We start from the raw sequence: 21,615 nt of genomic DNA on the forward strand, positions 1-21,615 counted from the left end.
TCCTCTAAGGAAGAATGTTTTTAGGCCAAAATAATCCTGAATAGGCCAAAGACAGGAATGCTATACATCATAAATCAGTTTCAGCTCTCCTGGCTACTCAACATAAGATATCGCAAAATCTCCATGAAGTAATGTATGACATTGTCATGAGATCATTTCCTATCTTCAGTTTTGGAAATTTTCTTAACCTATTAGTAGGAATTACTTCTCTTCTTGCTCCTCTACTCTTCATTATCTCTATACAGCAAAGACAGTGATTTCCTCAAATGTGAAATCAAATCCTATTACATAAATTTCCAATAGCTGCCCACCACCATGAGACGGAAACTCAAAACTTCTCACTTTGAAGCTTGCATAATCTGGTTTCCAACTTCTTTTCTGATCACATCTCCAGTATATTTCTGCTTATTCCCTGACCTTATTTCATAATTCACATGCCTAACTCACTTTAGGCTCAGAGTTTTTGCTGTTGCTATTCCAATTTCCTCCAGATCTTCACAGGACTGGTTTCTAACATCACTTGAGTCTCAGCCAGAGGCCATCTTTGTACATGCTGTATTTGTTAGGTTATACTCTTATTTTCTTCATTTCACTTATCAGTGTGTGTTAGTATGTCTACATATTTATTAACTCTCTCCCCTAACTAGAACGTTCCATGAGGAAAGAGGACCTGTTAAGTCCAGGTCACCATTATATTTCCAGTGCCTAGAATATAGGGGCTCAATAGTAGGGGCTCAATAAATATTTGCTGAATGAATGAGTAAAAGAGTGACTGAAAAATAACAGAATGAATACTGGAGTGTGCTTTTCATCCCAATGGTTCTTTAAATGAACCTCAAATGCTTAAAAAACAAAAATGCACTTTCCTAGCACATTAGCATCAAAATTGCTAATTTTACTAATTAAAAGACTAGGCCTCAATGTACATTAATGACTGGTACAAAATCATGTGACAAATAAGGATTTCACAATTCTGATCTCAAATTATGTCAGATGAATTAGTCCCATAGTGTTTTTCTTAGAAGAAAGTGTAAACCAGGGATAATTAATCTGAGGTCCAACATTAGGCTTTAGGTGGTCTGTGAATCCTCTGAAAAGGTATTATGTCATCTTTTGCGGAGAGGGTCAACAGCTTTCACCAAAATTTCAAAGGAAGCCGTAAGTGGGAGGAGGCTAGGAATCCTTTCAAGCAATAGCACTGTAAAGCACTATGCTATCCCACCCCTTCCTCCGTGATAGTGCTATTATGTTCTTTTGACTACAAAGATGCTAGGTAGCAAGTTTCAACCACTGCCTATTTGAGTGTTTTTTTCATACTCATTGTTTGTGACTATTAGGTAAAGCTCACTTTGCCCTACAGCATTCTTACAGTTTTAAGACTGACATTTTTGGAAAGAGATACATGTCTACATCCTCAATTCTGCTAAAATACCTTTGACCAGTTGGGATTCAATCTCATTTTCACCTGCATATGTTATATACAATCATTTTGAAATTCTCTGGCATTTATTAATTATAAAATTTGGGGAAAAGTTTAATCCAAGTCCTAGAAGTTTCAAATGAAATAACACTGGGTAAAAAAATAACATAATAGCAAAATAAAACAAACAAAAAAACTAGGTATGCTGAACCATATGAAATTGCTGTTTCTGTGAATCAAAATGGTTGAATACTGGCAAAGTGAAATGGTTCAACCCATGGGTTGTTAACTGCTATTGTTGTTGGAAAAATGATTCTTACTCTCCAATTCTCCCTTCCAGTAAACATTTCTATTCATGTGAAATGTATTGTGGGTAACTGGTGCTGGGGGGTGGGGTTGAATTTGCCCATTATTTTAATTCATAATGCATAGGCCTTCTTAATTCTTACTATAGCAGGTACCTCCAAATGACAGAGAGCCTGGAGAATAGGTATTAAAAAACTAAATTCACAGAGGCTTATTTTTCTCATACCCAGATGCACGTTTAGCTGGAAAAGTTTTAAATGGATGTCAAATCCATGGAGCAAGCTCATGGGGACCATATTGGTTTCCTATTGTTGCTGTAACTAAATACCACAATGTTAATGTCTCAAACAAATCTGTTAAAGAGTTTTGGAGGTCAGAAGTCCTTAAATCAAGGTGTCAGTGGATCGCGTCTTTCTGGAGATTCTAAGACAGAATCCCTCTCCTTATCTTTTCCAGCTTCTAGAGGCAGGCTACACTCCTTGGCTCACGGTCCCTTCTCCATCTTCAAAGACAGCAGTGCAGCATCTTCAAATCTCTGTTCTCCCCCCGCTTCCCCTGCTCTCTGATTCTGCTTCCTTTGTCATATGTCCTTCCCTGACTCTGACCCTCCTTCCTCCTTCTTTCTTTTACAAAAACACCTGAGATTACTTTAGGCCTATCCAGAATCCAAGGTAATCTTTCAATTTTAAGATTCTGATTTACTCACATCTGCAAAGTCCCTCTTGCTATTTAAGGCAATCTGTTCACAGGGTCTGAGGATTAGGACATGGGCCTCTTTAGGGAGGGCTTCCCTGGTGGCTCAGCAGTGAAAAACCTGCTTATAATGCAGGAGACATAGGTGACTCAGGTTTGATCCCTGGGTTGGGAAGAGTCCCTGGAAGAGGGCATGGCAACCCACTCCAATATTCTTGCCTGGAAAATCCCATGGACAGAGGAGCCTGGTAGGCTACAGTCCATGAGGTTGCAAAGAGTCAGACATGGCTGAAGTGACTAAGCACGCATGCCCGCTCTTTGGGGAACGGGTCCATTATTCTATTGCTGGGTTCAAAATATTCCAGGACTCAACTTGAAAGCAAGATAGTATCATATTTCTTTATAGCTGCATAGAAAATTTCACATATACCCACTTATAATTTTTAAAGACACAGAAACTTGACTCTCCAGCCTCACTTTTGCAACATGTGTATGGAAATCATAGTTTAAGTTTTGGTTTGTAGGGTCTTACATACCAAACCTAGTTTCAGTTAGTCCTACTTATATTCTAACTTGTCCTTTTGGCAGAATTCATACTGCTATCTCTAGCCAAAGAATTATTAATATGGTGAGTCCTTTCAGTAGTACGTTCTATTAACTCTAAAAATAAAGACACAGATTTTTAACCAAGAACCAACCAGGACAGATTCCCACACTTCCCATCATATCTGTCTTGTGCCCTGCCTTCAGGCACTGTATACAATCTGTCTGAATAAGCTAACCATCATTTGCAGATGTTAACACTCGACTGTTGTTCAGTTGCTAAGTTGTATCCGGCCCTTTGTGACTCCATGGACTGCAGCACACCAGGCTTCCCTGTCTTTCACTGTCTCCTGGAGTTTGCAGGTGTTAATGTATGACTCTACCATGAGAAATTTCCTCCCTCTGATCCTTACTTGGATGAACTTAACTCAGATGACTTCCTTCTTATCTCACCTAAAAAGGCCTGTCTCCCTGACCTGCATCTCGCCCATCCACTATCTCAGTGAACACTAGCCCTTAAACATTCCAGCCTCATCAGCACAGGCCCATCATGACGGCATAATATCCTTGTCCTGCTAGAAACTGTTCAGCATCCAGAGGACCATCTTTATGCTGATAACACTAAAATATAAAATAATGCCAACAGCTGGTGCTACAAATGGCTTTTAAAAACGATGTTCATTCACTAAAATTCCTCTTGCTACTTTTGACATGAAACACGCAGTCTCTAATTATTCTGATCAAGACGGTGAAATACAAAAACAAACTTTAATTGTGTTTAACAGATATTTAATCAGGACTCACTGAACTACAGATTAAAGCTGAAATTCATAAACCATAATTACCCGATTGTCGCAATCTTTTGGTCCACATTCTCCTTCCGTCTGGGCGTCTGGCACCTTGCCCCGAATTTCTTTTACTGTCTTCTCAGCTTCGTTACTGTTCATGTTTTCCAGCAGAGATTTAGCACAGATTACAAAATATCTGTTCTTGGCAACTTTCTTCATTAGCTTTTTTTCCCCCTTGCAAAAAAGTTTATTTATTTTTTTTTCCTACCAGAGTAGCTGGAACAGGCATACGTTTAGGGTACTTTGGTGACACAAACTAATTATATAGTTATCAAGAGATAATAAGGCAGTGATAACGAGAGTTACTAGTGCTACCACGTAGGTATCATGCAATTTCTCAAGTATGCCATGCGCTGTGTCCCCATCACCATGTAATTACCTCATGTCACGACCTCATCGTTTTATGGAAAATGCTTATCTCACCCTAACAAACCCTTTTCTGCCACATTTGATAAAAAAGTGTAACTCTTAGTTCTTATTTCCAGTACCACTTATTCCCAATAAGATGCTATCTTGCAAATTTAAGAGAAATACCTGTCCTCTCCTAAAAATTTGCTTTTACATGGAGCAAATGGAGCAGTTCTGTTTTCTTTTGCTTTATTTAACCCAGGTGAAAGAAGTAACTACCAACAATACATCTTTCTCTTCTGTTTTTTTCTGTTTTTTTTTTTAAACAACAACAACAACAAAAAACCCACAAACAAACAAAAAAACACCAAAAGAAGAAAAAAAGACCCAACCTCACCCTATTTACTTAGGATTCGTTTAGTCTGGCACTTCCCCCTACTCTTCCCTTTCAAATCTCAGTCACTCACATTTGTTTTTTCCTAGAATTATGGTGTAAATCATTCTTAACAAGCTAGCTTGAAACATGTCTCACTCGGTAGAAACACATAACACCACTGTAATTGAAACATGGAACTGTGAGCTTGAAACTCTTTCTATTTTTTTGGGCCTCTCTTCAGAAGGACATGCCGAGTTTCCCTCACAGTGCCATAACCCCCGTGTCACACAGTTAGGATAACATCACAGACCAAGGCAAGAGGATAAAGAGAAGGCGCTGGCAAAAGAAGAGGTGGGTGGTTCCTTTATTCCCCCTAGTTGAGCAGATACCCCTATGAGACAAGAATTGTAGTTACTACTTATTTATCTCAAGTCGAAGGCTTGAAGTTTGACCTCACCAAGACCTCTGGATATGACATCCCACCTGAGAGTTCCAGTTTAAAACAGGATAGAGTGGCTTACTTTACAGCACAGATGAAAGCTGTTTCCAATTCTGCTTTTATTAGTCATCTCCCAGTCTGATCGCTTCCCATTCAATTGTACATTTAACTCAAGTTGGGGTCAAAATCACCCCCAGATTTAGAAGGGCCAGAAAAATTGCCATCCTATCCTAGAGCATTGTTCTTCAATCACACAGTTCCTCTAAATATAGTTGATGGCCTTTGAGATGCAAAATGCATCACTTAAATGTAGTAGAGGTCCCTTTCACTGCATTGCCAAATCTATTTAGCAGAATCTTCCTGGAATAATCTGTCCCTAGACCTGAGGATGCGCAGTGATTTTAAGCATTTTAAGCTAACGATAATGGTTAGTGCTGAGAACAGATGTACCTGGCTGTGATGTGATCTATTCCAGTAGGCTTTTATGAGCTGTTCATTCCTATTGACTTAGCATTTTATGTCTCTGCTTTTGCCTGGTGTGATGGTTACATAGGGGTGTCGTGTGTGTATTTTCCTGATGTGTGATGGCAGCACAGGGGGCTGTGTGTATTTTCTCAGTGCAATGGCTACACAGGGTGTTGTGTGTGTGTTTGCCTGGAGTTATAGCTGCACGTGTTACTGTGTGACTCTCCCCCCACCCCCTGATTTGATGCCTGCTGGCAGGGTCCTATGTGTATCTTTTTCTTAGCACGATGGTTGTACTCATTGCCCTGCTAATGGTGGACATTTCTAGCGATTATCTATCCACAGGGTCCTGGGGAAAGAACTGCAGTAAAATCAATAAATGGTTCTAGACAGGGCCTTGTAAACACGAAATGACACCCCAGCATAAATGCCTTTTCCTACCATAGCATGTTAAATCCAAGTGCTGTTACCTTATTGGCATTGGGATAAAATTTCTATGGTCTCTCCATCTCTTCCATATATTGCAATCGTTTGGGGGAATTTGAGATTACTGCTGGTTGGAGGGCTTTTACACATGAATCTGTCTAATGACATTTTTCACTACATTGTCCTACGCATCACCTTTTATACTCCATCCTGACTTGCTCTGGGATAATGGCTGATATTCTGAAAGTGAACATGGCTTTTATTTATTCCTGCAGTCTCACCAGGCCCTCCCCACATGCGCACTACATCACACACACACACACATACACACACACATCACCCCCTCCCTTACTGCTCTCTAGTCTCTGTATCCCTCCTGTGTTCACCAAATGGAACTGACAAAGCAAAGAACCAATGAGGTTAAAGTCTTTTGAAATCCCTGGAATACAGATGAGCTGGGAGGCATCTGGAAACAAAACCAGACACTTGAAATCAAAGAGACAAGTAAATTACTATCCTAATCTAGGAAGAATAACTAAAGGTGTCAGTGGGGTTCCATTGATAGCACTTGGCCCTGAGCCAGAATGCCAAGGGTTCAAACTCCACACCAGCTTCGGGCTCAGGCCCAAGACTTGACACTGCAGGGTGCAGCAGCATGTGCAGCAGTGTTAAAGGTGTCAGCCTTCTGCAGAGAGGTTAAGTCCAAGTCCTTCTGCCTGCTTGTCATTATACCCCAGAGGGATGCAGAGATAACCCTCGCTTCCTCTTCAGTGCCTTTCTCAACAGGACAGACTGTGGGGGAGCCAGTACTCCGCAGCAGTATTTACTAATATCAGTAATGTACAATTAGTGAAATGCCCCTTTTCTGATAAGGCTGCTTGAAGAAATAAAGTATGTGCAAGAACATCCAACTGCCTCCCCCCTTCTCCCTCCAAAAAACCTGATGGCTTTCCTAAAGAGTCTTCCTTCAATGCAAAGAGCTAAGTTTGGAAACCTAAAACCACGTGTCTAAATGAAAGGAAATGTTTTCATTGGAACAGCTTACATGTCTGGTACGCTTGCATAAAAACTATTGCATAGCATTTTAGAGCTAAAATTGCTATAAAATGCTTAATACAGTAAGAATAATTATGAGATTTTGCACGCACAGCTGGTATACAACTAAAGTCTCAGCTACAAATTCAGTGAGGCATGGGAAAACCATTTATAAAAATTCCTGGTATGCCAATTTGACTCACCATCAACAGCCCATCAACACTTCTTCATTCTTTAGGTGGAGAGGGAAGATATTTACCTACCGAAAGCTTTATTTCTCCCTTTATGGCTGTCATTAATACTGGATTCAAGGAATTCTAGTCATTACTTGACAGGGACAATATAAATAAATTCTAACAGGACACAACTGACCTGAACACAAAGCTTTTCCATTGAGCACAGTAGGGAGAAATTTAGTAGGCAATGAACCAGAAGACCAAACTATTAAGTTTAGCTGCAGAACCATCCTCTTTTGTCCTTCCTCTTTCTTCTATTCCTTTACCTCTTCTCATCTCCCCTCTCCTTTTCTAAGATTCAAATCCTTGAGTGACTTCCTAGGTACTCTGGACGCCCCTGGTCACAGCCCACCTGGCCTTGCCTTCCCCTGGATAACACCCTAAGGACAGAACTCCACTCTCTCCTCAAATTATAACGGTTCTTTCTTCTCCATTCCCTTCAGCATCAGCTAACAATTACTTTAAAAGGAGCTAAGTAATTTGGATGAGCTGTTAATGGTTAATAATAACTCAATAAAGATTATTTCTTGATAAAAACTGTATTAAAAGATAAGGAAGAATCTCTTTATTGTGGCTTTACAGCATCTATGGAGAACGCCATAATAGATGAGATGACTGTCATCAGAGGCATTGCTGAATGCTTCCTTGCATGGCCTTGGTCATAGAAAGAGAAGCCACAGTGGATATATAGGAACCCTCTGGGAGATAGTGGGGGACACAAAGGCAGTACAGTACAAGATAAAATGAATTGGACCAGAGTCAGGAAATCTAAGTTTGAACATCAACAAACCCTGCCAACATGTGTTTGAATAAGTCATTATATTCTCTTAGCTGAAAAATGAGGTCCTTGGATTAGAAAATCTCCACGGCTCTATCTAGCTCTGAAGTGAAGGTTGTGTCACGGCTGTCTGACTGAAGATCAGTTTCTGTTCCTAGGTGAGCTGCTTCCTCCAGCTAAGAATTAGTGGCTCTGAGTATAAATGGCTGATATTCCACACGGAATCTAACTGAGGGAGTACTGATGTTCGTAAAGAAGTCTTAAGCTCTTTGCCTTCTACCTGCATCTATGACTTCTGAGTCAGCTCCTTGATGTTATACAAGTATTTTCTTAGCATTTCGTTTTTCCTTGTTTCAACAAACATTTAATGAATATTCTCTACATATGAAACACAGAACTAGTCATTGAAGACAAGGCAAAACAGGACACCATCTTTGTTTCCTAAGAAGCCCAAATGAGTCTACTATTCTTGCCATTCCATCTCCCTTTCACTTCTGTGCATTACAATGTATACTTCTAAAACTATAAATGTAGCATAGAAAAAATAAGGGGAATCAGACTTAGCTAATCTGTGCCCAGTTCAAAGTGCTGTTTATCGTCAGCAAAAGACTATGATAATAATTGAGATTAAAAATGATAGTCATTCAAATGTGCACTTCAATTGTACAAAGGGTATTTATCAACATGTATTTTGAGGTCACTGATGTACATTAAGAACAGCAATTTGGGTGGCAAGAAGATTATAAAGGCAAAACAATCCTTCCTGTAGTAATCCTGATAAAATTGTAGGATAAAATCAGTGAATAGTCTCTAGGGAAGTAAGAATACAGAATATTTTTTTTAGTATTTTTTTTCTTCTGAGGATTTTAGGTTCTTATTCCTTCAAACTTTCTTCTTGAATTAATACTAATAACTGCCATTTATTGAGTGCATATTAAATCATAAACACTTCCAATATAATATTGCATGATAAGAAAATGATTCTGCAATATGGATATTATTACCCTCATTTTACATATGTGAAAACTGAGGCTGAGAAGGGTGAAATAATTTGTCAAAGATAATACAGTGTGCAGAGTTGGGATTTAAACTAGGGTTTGTCTTTGTCTGTGAAACATAGCTCCATAAACATGTCTTGGTTCTGCCAAATCTATTCAAAAATAAATCATCCTGCTTGAATGCTTTGTTAACAAACAAGGAAAACAATCTTCATATTCTTTCTTCACATTCATTCATTGCATTACATATAGTATGATGAAAACAGGAGATGGTTAAGATTTTTCTAAGAGTTGGCTGCCTTTTCATATTTATTTGGACTGAGATGAATAATTAAATTTGGGGCTCTCGATCAAAGAATGAGCTATTTGCTATCTGCATAAGTATTTGTTGTTAATTGATCAGACACGGATAAGGTGTGTTATTACAACTATATTTTGAGGTATGATTTACATTGTTCTACTGCATATTACCCTGTGCTGTTTTTCATTTTCCTGCACTTTGGACTTTTTGTTTTGTTTTTATGAATTTAGTCACAGTTGGTTGTGTTTTGAACTTTGTAAAAATGTAATTCTAAGAAAATCAAAAAAAGAAAAAGAAAATATTTTCAAAATGATGTCAAAATCAAATCTACCCCTTACTAATTCGATTTGTAGGAAATGGAGAGTGAAGTATTGTAAGCAGAATGCTTTTAAATACATCCTAATTACTTCAATGTGCAAATGCATTGACTAAATCAAAGCATGCATTTAACACTTTGCACTTCAATTGTGCTTATTTGTCTAAGTTCTATAGATAGCAATTCCATAAAAAAAAAAGAGATAAACTTCACTATAGTTAGTCATTCTATAGTTACCTGGGGAAAACAATCATTCTTAAATTCAAGCTTACTTCTCAAGTCTGCTCACTTTTGGACTAATGCAGAACAACATTAGTGCAAAGAATACAAAATAACAGATAATTAACTGCAGCTACTCAAGTTTTCCCAATTGATCCTATCTTTCTATTCTCTTCTGCTTTTAGTGGGTGAGGTGAGGGGTGGGAATAGTGAAGCCACACAGGATGAAGCAGACAGACTGAGTCCTGAGGAATGATGCCATGGACTGGAGGGAATCCACAGTCGAGGCTGGGATGGAATTATCACGTCAAGGTCACTTAGGGCTTGGTCTGGAACCACCTGCATCGGAATCTCCTGAGGAATATGTTAAAAAGACATTTCAGCGTTTCACCCCAGAGCAACTAAACTGAATGAGTAGCTCTTGAGGTGGAACTCAAAGATCTACATTTTAAACAAGCTTCCCAAGTAATTCTTAGGCTACTGAAGCCTGAAAAGCACTGGCTTATATTCTTTGGAAGGACTGATGCTAAAGCTGAAACTCCAGTACTTTGGCCACCTCATGTGAAGAGTTGACTCATTGGAAAAGACTCTGATGCTGGGAGGGATTGGGGGCAGGAGGAGAAGGGGACGACAGAGGATGAGATGGCTGGATGGCATCACCAACTCGATGGATGTGAGTCTGAGTGAACTCTGGGAGATGGTGATGGATAGGGAGGCCTGGCGTGCTGCAATTCATGGGGTCGCAAAGAGTCGGACACGACTGAGCGACTGAACTGAACTGAACTGATGCAGTTCTCTGATCCTACACCCAGGGACAGCCCTGCTAGTATACCTTTGTTCCTTCTGTCCCAGTTGTCAAGATATATGTGCAAGTACAAATAGCTGACCTGGGAGGTATTAATGGTAGTGACAATAGCCCAAGGGCTTAGACAGTCATGTTTAACATGCACGATCTCATCTGATCCCTACAATAAGGATTGTGACTTAAGTATTATTACTATTCCATAATAATATTCCCATCTTTCAGATGAGGAAACTGAGATTCAGAGAGATGTAGTAATTTCTTGTTTTGAATGTGACACTGATTATTGTGAGAGTTCCTAAGTTTTAACCCTTTAGCTCTTAGCCTTGTGGAAAAATACGTTCTTGAAAGGTGTTTACTTTCAAAGATGTTCATGATTTGGTGATAAAATCATTGTAAAGGGTGTTAAGCACCTAAAATAAAACCATAACATTACTGTAAATGAGGTAAAGTGCCTAAATACTAATAAGATTGGTTATTTATTATAATACATAGGATGTGAGCATTTGTATTCATGTAACTTTTCTCCTCTGTATTTCTATAATTACTAAAATCATCTAAATTAAATTGCTGATCTTTGATTAATTCATTATGCACTTTGCCAAAACCTGAGGTATAAAAGGTAAATAGGACAAAGCCTCTGCCTTCAACTGGGTTTACAGTTCAGAGAAAAGAGATGAACATGTGTACAAATGGTTCCGGTTTACCTTGTGGTCAGTGGAGGCCTGAGTTGGAAAGAGAATGGTTCTTCTCTGGGCAGAAAGCAAAAAGGGTGTGGTCTGGAAATTTTTAGTTACTCTAGCACTTTGCCATTGGCCAGTGTAAGGAATTTTGATTTTTTAAGATTACATTTTTACTTATATAGTTTTGTTAGAAAAAGGGCAGACTGAGTTACTTGTGTACTTTGGGCTGATAAAACTTTATGTGGTTTATTCTTTCTGGCATCCAACCGGGTTCCTTTTTTGGCTAAATTCTGGGTATAAAGCCAAGTTAGTCATTATGTTTATTCATTCTTACATAAAGCAGCTGAAATTTTCCTTCTGAGATGGGTGCCTGATAAATGTTATCAGTAGTAGGTCATGCCACTCAATAAAAGTGACCTGTAGATACATTGGCTATGTCCTTTACTTTGTTTTCATCTGTTTCAGTTATTTAAAATGCTATTATTAGATTATGAAATTTTTACAATATGAGAAATTTAGAAGTTAAAAACAGTTGAGAACAAAGAGTACTCAAGATTTCTTCCCTTGTGATAAGCTCATACACATGCAGATGTGACCTGAACATATTAATGCCAGAGCTGATGGATGGACTAAAAAAAATGAGGTTCTGGAATGTCAAAGCACAGGCAGATGACCTAAGCAAATGTTCAAGAATCCAAAAAAAAAAAAAGAAACTCTGGGAAACACTGGGCAATAGAAAGCATATGATATGATTTAGAAAATATATATCATATTTTAGATGAGAAGATTCTAAATATCGATATCTCAAGTACTTCCAAAGCTTAATAAATTGGAAAAGGAAGACCTTTTAATCCCTTTATGAAGTGATAAATAATAGACATCTGTTCTTTTTTCTTTTTTTTTTTTATTTTTAGAAACTAACTTTATTGAGATGTAATTAGCATACAGTAAAATATACACATTTTAAGTGTATATTTTCATTTATATACCCATGTAATCATTACCACTGTTAGGTTCTGCAACATTTCTGTCATCCAAAAGAGTCCCTTTACATGCCTCTTCACAAAAAAGCTGCCCCCTACTGCTGGTCTGCTTTCTGTCACAGTATACTAAATTAGTATTTTCTCAACTTTCATATAAATAGGATATCTATTTATCTCTGGCTGTTTTCTGAGCTGAATTATTATCAGATTTGGAATTATTTTTATTTACATTATTTACTGTTTGCTTAACATTTTTTACTTTTCTAATCATTAGAGTATTTTCAGAATATTTAGAAAAGTTAAGGAAAAGAAGAAGTAAAATATCACTTAATTCCATCATACGGAGGAGGTACTAGTATTATTCACATTTTAATGTATTTCCTTTGATGTAACCAAATACTTTCATTCATTTTTCTATTGATAATTTGGGACCATGTTAGGTATACAAGTTTCTTTTGGATCAGGCATGTTCAGTTACAATGTTTCATGAACATTTCCTAGTAAATTAATATTTAAAATATTTTAAAATTAATAACTATATAGTTAATAACTTTATACAAATAATATACATATGTTCCATAATTTGCTCAATAATTTCTTTGATTAAATATTTAAGATTTTCTCTTCTTTTACTTTTATAAATGGCATTGTGATGAATAGGCTTGTATACAAATCTTTGTCTGAGTTTCAGGTTCCTGTAATTTCAGGTTCCTAGAAATTAAATGACTGGGCCAAAAGATACATTTTTAAAGAAAGTTTCTTGATAATGTAATGCCTATTACCTCACAGAATTTGGTGTCAACACATGTTCCCCCACAATTACTATTATATGAATGACAGTTTTACTGTACGTTTATCAGCATTAAAGATTACTGTTTTTATAAATCATGTCTTTGACTACTAGTGAGTTAAAATATTTTTTCATACATTTATCAGACAATTGCATTTCCTCTTTCATAATTTTTCTTTTTATAATCTTTTTAGATTTTTTTGAACAAATAGGTACTGACCATCTCAGTACCTTCTTATCTTTTGCTTCCATTTCATTTCTGATGCTGTCACTAAACCCTAGACTCTCCTTACCTAATCCTGAACCTTGACATCAGTCTGCCTAGTCTGCAGGTCATATTTCTTCCATTCTGATCCATTCTGTTCACTGCTGCCTAACAGTACTTTTGAAAATACTGCTGTTGTCATGTCAGTCCTGATTAAGATCCTACATTAACTCCCAGTTATTATTTATCTATTAGCTAAATTCAACTGCCATCTTCAGAGGGAAATTAATCCCATTCTTGGCTATGTCCTTATGAGTTCTGTTGATTAACATAGGTTATTGAGATATGGAACTTATATGCAGTTAACTTTTTATATGTGAGTACGTATATACAGAGACACACGCACCGATACTGAATACTAGATATGAGTCTTGAAACGGGATTTACAGAGCTTGAAGCCCAACTTTTTATGTTTATAAATGAAGAAACTGACTCAAAGAGTTCAATAAAGTACTCGAAGTCATAGCGCTAGTTAAATGATAGAACTGGGACTAGAAACCAAGTCTCCCAATTCCTAGTTCAATGCCTTTAAGTAGGGAATAATAAAAAAATCATTTGTATAATTTAAAGACTAGAAACAGCTAGGAAACCCATTTAATTTAAATCTGTTCTTATGTATAAAAGATTGTGAAAATCCTGTCACATAGAAGGCTTGAGTGTTCTTATAAACATGAATAATATACTTATAAATTGATCAAATGTGTCATTAAAAGTTTCATAAAATTTGCACACCAGCAAATGACCCAGTTTATACTAGTTTGCTTTCTTCTCGTTAATCTACATTGTTTTATTTAATCTGTTTTGCTTCAGTAGAAGCATGGTGTTTTTATTTTAGCATGTTGTGGATCATCATTAAGTTTCTTGCTAATATCTTGTGGTATTCAATGGAAAATCCAATTTTCCTAGCAACTTCTATACAGAATTTCCTCTGACAATAATTGGGGATTATAAGAACTACCCTAAAAAGAACTACGTCAATGTTCCTCTATTTAAATAGTAAACAACACAAACTATTTTGTAGGAGAATGGGCTGTGAGACTGGGAGTTGCCAAATATACTAATTATTTAGAGGGATAGGGCAGGGCAGAAGGGGTAGATGTGGGAATAGCTATGACGTGGACTAACTTGGATAGAAGCTCATTGATTGTAAAGGGTTGATTTAAAAGCATGTGTTTGCCCAACTAAAGTATTGACAGAAAGAGTATTTATTAAATCATACGGCAGTTAAACAGTTACAATATCCAACGTTTAAATGAATAGGCGGGTCATCCAGTGCTAGAGGGACACTAAAGAGATCTTAGCTATGTTTTCTTTCTCTGTGTGCATGTGTGTGCACACAAAATAGGCCTATTCATTTCATACTCAACAAACATTTTTAAGCACCTACCAGAAGCTCTCTATTACTGAAGAAATGATCCAGCTTTTTGTGATTATCCTCTCCACAGCTATATCACAGAGATGGATAATAATCTATACCTGACTAATGCATTATAACAAAAACTGAGAAAGTGGGTAGGAGGAGAGGAACGAAGAAGCAGCACCCTACATTTCTCATTTCACGCAGCATATGATTTCTTTAACAGTGATAATTAAAAACTAGTCTGAATGTTTTCAAAAATAACTGCTACTTTTTCTAATATTTATTTTATAGTATTTATTTTATCTACTACATGTACTACTAATAATATATACTATTTATTATTTTCTAGTATTCTTCATTATTAGAAAAATAAACTTTGCTTTAAAACTTCTAAATTGCTATACTAATAATAAACAAATAAAATAGTCATATACCATAAGAGAAAAAGAGAGAGAGAACCAAGGAGGCAGAATAACATAGAAAATACTCATTTTTTACGACAATAAATATTAAGTCAATTAATGTTTGGGAATGCATGTAAGAATTAAAGATTTTAAAATTTAAAAAATAAAAACTAAAAAATAAAAATAAAAAAAAATAAAAATAAAGATTTCAAGGAGATCTTCCCCAGGGGATCTCCCACTAAAGGTTGATTACAAACATAAAAAAAATAAAAAAATAAAAAAAAATAAAATGTGAAATCACAAAAAAAAAATAAATAAATAAAATAAAATAAAATAAAAACCATAACATAGGCTTAAAATTCCACAAAATCTAACCATACAATAGTACTTTAAGAATACTAGTTTTGTAGTGGAGAAAAGTGAATTTAAATATTACTTCTGCATTTACTAGTCATCACCTCTTTCCTAAGGATAAATTTACTTAGCTTATTTATATCAATTTCCTAGTTTATAAAACATGAATGAAAGTAACTGACTATATAGAGAGGATTGAATAAAACAATATCTATAAAGTTCAGTGCCCAGCACCACTAAATAATCAATAATAATAAATATTATTTGTAATATTTGTTTTAAAATGGTATATCTAAATGAAAGAGAGGTAAAAATCAAAGGAGTGTTATACAAGATATACTGATAAGTGAAAAAACTGATACAATACAAAATGAAAAAATCTAAAGAGGCAGAGTGAGGCTTAAGAAGAAAGTAACCATTTCTGCAAAGAAACTAAAAGCAGTGAGGAGGGCTGAAGCCATAAGCCTACTGAAATTCAGATAGAGAAGCACACAGAGGTGGCTGGGAATCTAGGTCTTTGGAGTAATGGGACCAAAAATGTTCCATATGAAATGGTGGACCTAAGTCTGTTTTGCTACTTCAACAAGAGGCTGTAAAAAATATGGCCATCTGCTGCCTGGGGCAATATCTCATACAGAGCTGCAGGCACTGAAACGTGGAAGGATGAAGGTATAGATTCAGTCTTGTGATCAAATATTCTTAAAGGTAAGCTAAAGACACCATTATAAGATTTGGATTGGGACTAGAAAGCCAGGAATGCAGATAGAGGCAACTGGAAAACCATCAATCAAGGAGGTACAAAAAAAAAAGAGAGAGAGAGTGCCAAGAGGGAAGACAAAAAAGCTGTATGACCAACATTAACCTGCAAAACAAAACTCTAAAACACAGAAAGGGAAGTTCATTTCTAGCTATTTTATTCTTTAGATGTGATGGTAAATGGAATTGTTCCTTAATTTCTCTTCCTGATCCTTTGTTGTTAGTCTATAGGAATGCAAAACAACCACAAAATTAATAACTGGAATATTCACTCCAGATAAATTAGATTTTATAGAACTGTCTGATAATGATTTCAAAATGAGTATATTTGCAATGTTCAGAGATATATAAGACTCACGTGTAAAAAGAACAAGAAATTACTGGATAAGAATAGACAACAATAAGATAAGAATAGGTGCAGAAAATAAATCAAAAATCTTAAAAGTGAAAAAAATGTACATGTAAAAATACAATAGGTAGGATAATTTAAGACTGGGCAATTTCAAGGAGAGGATTAAGTGAGTTGGAAAGTGATATAAGGAATTCATTCAGAAAAAAAAAATCACAGAAAGTAAAATATGTTTTAGGAAAATGAAGAGCAGCTGACATATGGTAAATTGACAGGGAAACACCAATAGATAGCTATTAATATTATAAGAATCCCAGCAGAATAAAATGAAGGTAATGAAAAAGAAATAACAGAAGAAAAAAAAATAGTTGAGAATTTTCCAGAATTAGAGTCTTGAAATTAGAAAATATATCCATAGTTCATGACTGATAATTTAAAATAAATCCACATTAAGACACATTTCAGAGAAACTATAAGATATTAAGGATATATAAAAACTCTAAGAAGTTACCAGAGGGAAAAGGCCAAGTACTTAAAAAAAGTTGAAAAATAGATTGATAGTAGACTTGTCGTATGTAATGACAGTAACAAAACAACAGTCTAAGATGTAATTGAGAAATATCTTCTAATGCTACACAAAATACCCAGATAATTGTTATTTAAAAGATAAAGACATTTTTAGACACACATAGTGTGCTACCTAGGGCCCTCCATAGAGGATTATGAAAAGATGTAGTTCAACAAGAAGGAAAGTAAATCCAGAAAGGAAGCTATAGGATCTACAAATAATAGTGGGCATAGTAATAACTAAAACATATGAGTAAATACAATTAAGTATTGATTATAAAAATAAATGATAATTCTCTTTTGATATGATTAAAACAAGTAAGTAAAACTAAAACTCCACTCAAAACTTATAATAATGAGATTGATATTTAAGAAGTGGATAAAACATGCTAGACACTTTTATTTCTGCATGAAGGAGTAAGTCAGAAATACTAAAAAGTAGATTTTATTTTTTAATAGAAAATTAGGTAGGTTAAGTACACATAAAAAATTTTTAGTATGAGCACTGAAGATAAAGATAAGCCACATATGAACTTTAAGCCCAGCAATAAAATCCAGGTACTAGGTCAGAAAAGAATTTTTTAAACTTTTTTTTCAATCAAAACTATATAAAACACATCTCATTGTAATGCAGTTGAATTCAGAATCAGTAATAAAAATAGAGCAAATATATGTTTGCCATGTAGAAACATATATATATATATATAAAAGCTGCAATGCATGGCATGTGGGATCTTATTTCCCTGACTGGGGATTAAACCTGTGCCCCTGCACTGGAAGCATGGAATCTTAAACACTGGACCACCAGTGAAGTCCCTAGAAACATACAGTTCTAATTAAGGGTTAAAAATAAATCAGAAGAGATATTACAAAATATTTAAAATTAAACAAAACTATATATCAAGACATGTTATGCAGCAAATGAGACACCTGAATGAGAATTTTGAGACAGATTCATTTAAAAAACAATAAAAAATATTAAAATCGAATGAGAAAAAATCAACTCAGGAATCTAGAAAAAATGATCTAAATAATAAAATAAAAAAGAAAAAGTAATGTTGACAAAAGCATAAAATAATGATATAGAAGGCAAAGACATAATCAAGTCAATAAGCAAACTCAAAAGCCAATTTTTGAAAAAAGTAAATAAAGCACAAAAATGTCTAACAGCTAGTAAAAGAGGTTAACATAAATAATATTAGGAATAAGAAGGGAACATATCTAAAGATAAAATTAAATATCTTAAGAATTTATGAAGAGCTTTGTGCAAATAAATTTGAAGTGTAGATTAACTGTTAACTGTATATTTTCCAAAAACATCCAATTTCTCCTTAAAATTGACTTAAGAAGAACTATAACACTTGAATAAAGCAATAGCTATGTAAGTAAAGGAACTGATGATAATATAACATCTACCTTACACTTCCTGCCAGCTACTAATACAAAATATTAGGTCCAGATGATTTTAGAGGTAAATCTAACCAAATCTTCAGAATAGGTAATCTGTATAATATAAAAATGTTTCAGAAATAGAAAAATATAAGAGAAAAATGTTGCTCAACTTATTTTACAAGGCTAGTATCACCATAACACCAAATGTCTGTAATAAAAATTTTAAGAAAAGACTAATCTCCCCATGCAAACATATATACAAAGTTATCAGCAAATTAAACTCAAGACTGGATTTAAAAAACACACCAGGACCAAGTAAAAAAAAAATTTTTTTTCCAGGAATATAAGAAATGCTGACTATTAAGAAATGTTTTAATATCATATAAAATACTAACATATTATTAGGAAATTTTATCACATTATTGATGCAGAAAATGCATTAGATAAAATTTAATGAGTATTCTTATTTTTTTTTTTAATATTTATTTATTTATTTGGCTGTACTGGGTCTTTAGCTGTGGCAAGCAAACTCTTTTAGTTGTGCCATGTGGGATCTTGTTCCTTGACTGGGGATCCAACCCAGCCTCCCTGCACTGGGAGAGCATGGAGTCTTAGCCACTGGACCACCAGGGAAGTCCCGAGTATTCTTGATTAAAAATACTTGGCAAACTTTAAATAGCTGATGGGAACTTTTCAATAATAATTTTGATTTATCAAAATCCCAAGCAAATATCACATTTCCAGAACATTTCCATTAAAGGATGAAACAGAGCATTCCTAATGTCATGGCTTTTACTCCACACTCTGTAGAGGTCTCAGTAATGCAATATGACAGGAAAAATAAGTTGAATTGAAAATTAATCGATAAATTGGAATTGAAAATTAAGAGATATGTTGGAATTATTTACTCATGATATACATGTCCATGTAGAAAACCTAAGAGAATTTCAGTTTAGCCAGTGGAACTAGTAAGAGAGTTCAGCAAAGCTGTTGAGTAAACACCAATAATAACAAATAATCAATAAAGTGGAAAACAGACTTTATATATGATATCATGAAAATTAAGTTATATGAGAGGAATTCTAACAAATAAGATCAAGCAAGACCTTTATGGTGAAAATTTAAAAGCATTATTATAGAACTGGAAGGAAGAGCTCATCAAGTAGAGCTCTCAATGTTAAAAAGACACAGTGTCATAAGAATATCCATTCTCCTCCAGATTACTATCTAAAGTTAATGTAATAATTAAAATTAGTAATAAGTAATGAGTAAAATTCAACAGGGCTTTTGCTAAACTTGACTAAACAACCCTAAAATTTACCTTGAATAGCAGAAGGCCAAGAGGAGCAAAAAGAATTTTAAGGAAGAACAATGTAAAGAGATTTACCTTACCAAATAATAAGAATATTATAAAGCAATGGTAATTAAGGCACTTTGGTGTTAGCACAAGAATAGAAAAATAGTCCACTGGATGAAATAAAGATACTAAAACCAGATTTGATATAGGTGAAAGAGGCATTATAAATTAGTGGGTAAGGATGACTAATTTGTTAAATGGTGCTGGGATGACTGGGTTACCCACAAGGAAAAAAAAAATAAAACAGGATGCATGTAAGATACCATACACAAAAACAAATGTCAAGAAGATTAGAGATCTAAATGTAAAAGAAAAACTTTAGAACTATTAGAAGAAAATATAGGACGGTTTCGTAAGGATCTTGTCATATTGAAGGGTTTTTAAAATGACACAAGAGGACAAACCATAAAGGAAAACATCAATAAACTTAACTGCATTAAAACTGGAAGGTTTAAAAATAAATGCCACTAAATACAGTTAAAAGAGAATACTAAAAATTGGGAAAGGATATTTGCAATCTATATTGCCCAAAAGATGAGAATCCAGAATATTACAACTACAAAACCAAAACCAAAAGCTGTCCATAACAGTAGCTCAACAAATAACTCAATGGCAATGCACATGAACACACACGAGGAAATCCCAGTGGTTTATAAGTCAAAAAAAATTTTAATGATATATTATTCAATCCCCTCAGTCTGACAAAAATGTAAGTACCTTGGTCATTCCAAATGTGAAGCATATGGAGAAGGTCTCATGGACTGCTAATGAGAATATAAATCGATAATACCACTTTAAAAAGAAAAATTGCATAATTCTTAGTAAGTTATTAAACTTTAAAAAATAAGAAATTGTTTAATAAAATTTTAAAATGCATTTTTTTCTTACAGTTTAGCATTTCCTCCTTTGCTTCCAAACATGTACAAAAATGTTAAGTACAATTTTGGTGGCAAATGGGAAATACCAGAAATAATGTCTAACAATTAGAGACTCAGATTTTAGTGACACATACAATAAAGTTCATTTTATATAACTCATAATTTATAGCTTATGTAAAACTAATTCATGATGATAGGAATCAGAAGAGTTGTGCAGTTTTTAATCTTTTGTTAAAGTTTTGGAGAATATAGCCTGTAAGGGGGCATGAAGGATTCCCCTAGGTATTGTGAATGTTTTGTATGTTGGATTGAATATTGTTGCATGGATGTATACTCACATAAAATCTCATCAAGCGATACAATTAATTTGTGTACTTCACTATACATAGCTTAGAATAATACACGATAAAAACAGGTTCGGAAATAAAATTTCCACATTGAGGTTTGTTTGACTTGGGTGCTGGATTCTTGTATGTTTACGTCATAATTCATACTTTTGTATGTCTGAAACATTTTACATTAAAAAATGACAGGACAGACTACTGCTTTTCCTAACTAGAACTGATCAAGGTAAAAGAAAACACTAGTGTCATCTTTTCCTCTTCACTGTCCCTGACATTAGGTCCAACTGTTCCAGGAATCAATAAACACTTCACAGCCAAGTGTACTTACAAAGTGATCATTTAGTTGAATCAAAGCAAAACTTTCAATTCACTTTTCGACTATGTGTAAAATCTAGGCTTTCTTAAGTGAATGACCAGCATCATGTATTAATACAATGCTTCCAATGCATCAAGATCAGTCATCCATTTCGGTGTTTCAAACATGAAGTGGGAGATTGCCAAGGATTTTTTTTGATGTGAATCAACAGGTGGTTTGGCATTAATATTGCTATTAGTTTCTGGGCTTCACCTCTGGTTTCAGAAAA

The 21,615-nt window shown here is 34.9% G+C and overlaps 1 protein-coding gene across 50 annotated transcripts in view; it reads right to left on the reverse strand.

The window, feature by feature from the left end:
• ZBTB20 (zinc finger and BTB domain containing 20) overlaps positions 1–21,615 on the reverse strand; it is an 863,472-nt gene that overhangs the window by 252,860 nt on the left and 588,997 nt on the right. The gene's annotated exons all lie outside the window — the stretch shown is intronic.

The sequence above is a fragment of the Ovis aries genome, chromosome 1, assembly GCF_016772045.2.
Source record: "Ovis aries strain OAR_USU_Benz2616 breed Rambouillet chromosome 1, ARS-UI_Ramb_v3.0, whole genome shotgun sequence".
Taxonomy (NCBI): Eukaryota; Metazoa; Chordata; class Mammalia; order Artiodactyla; family Bovidae; genus Ovis; species Ovis aries.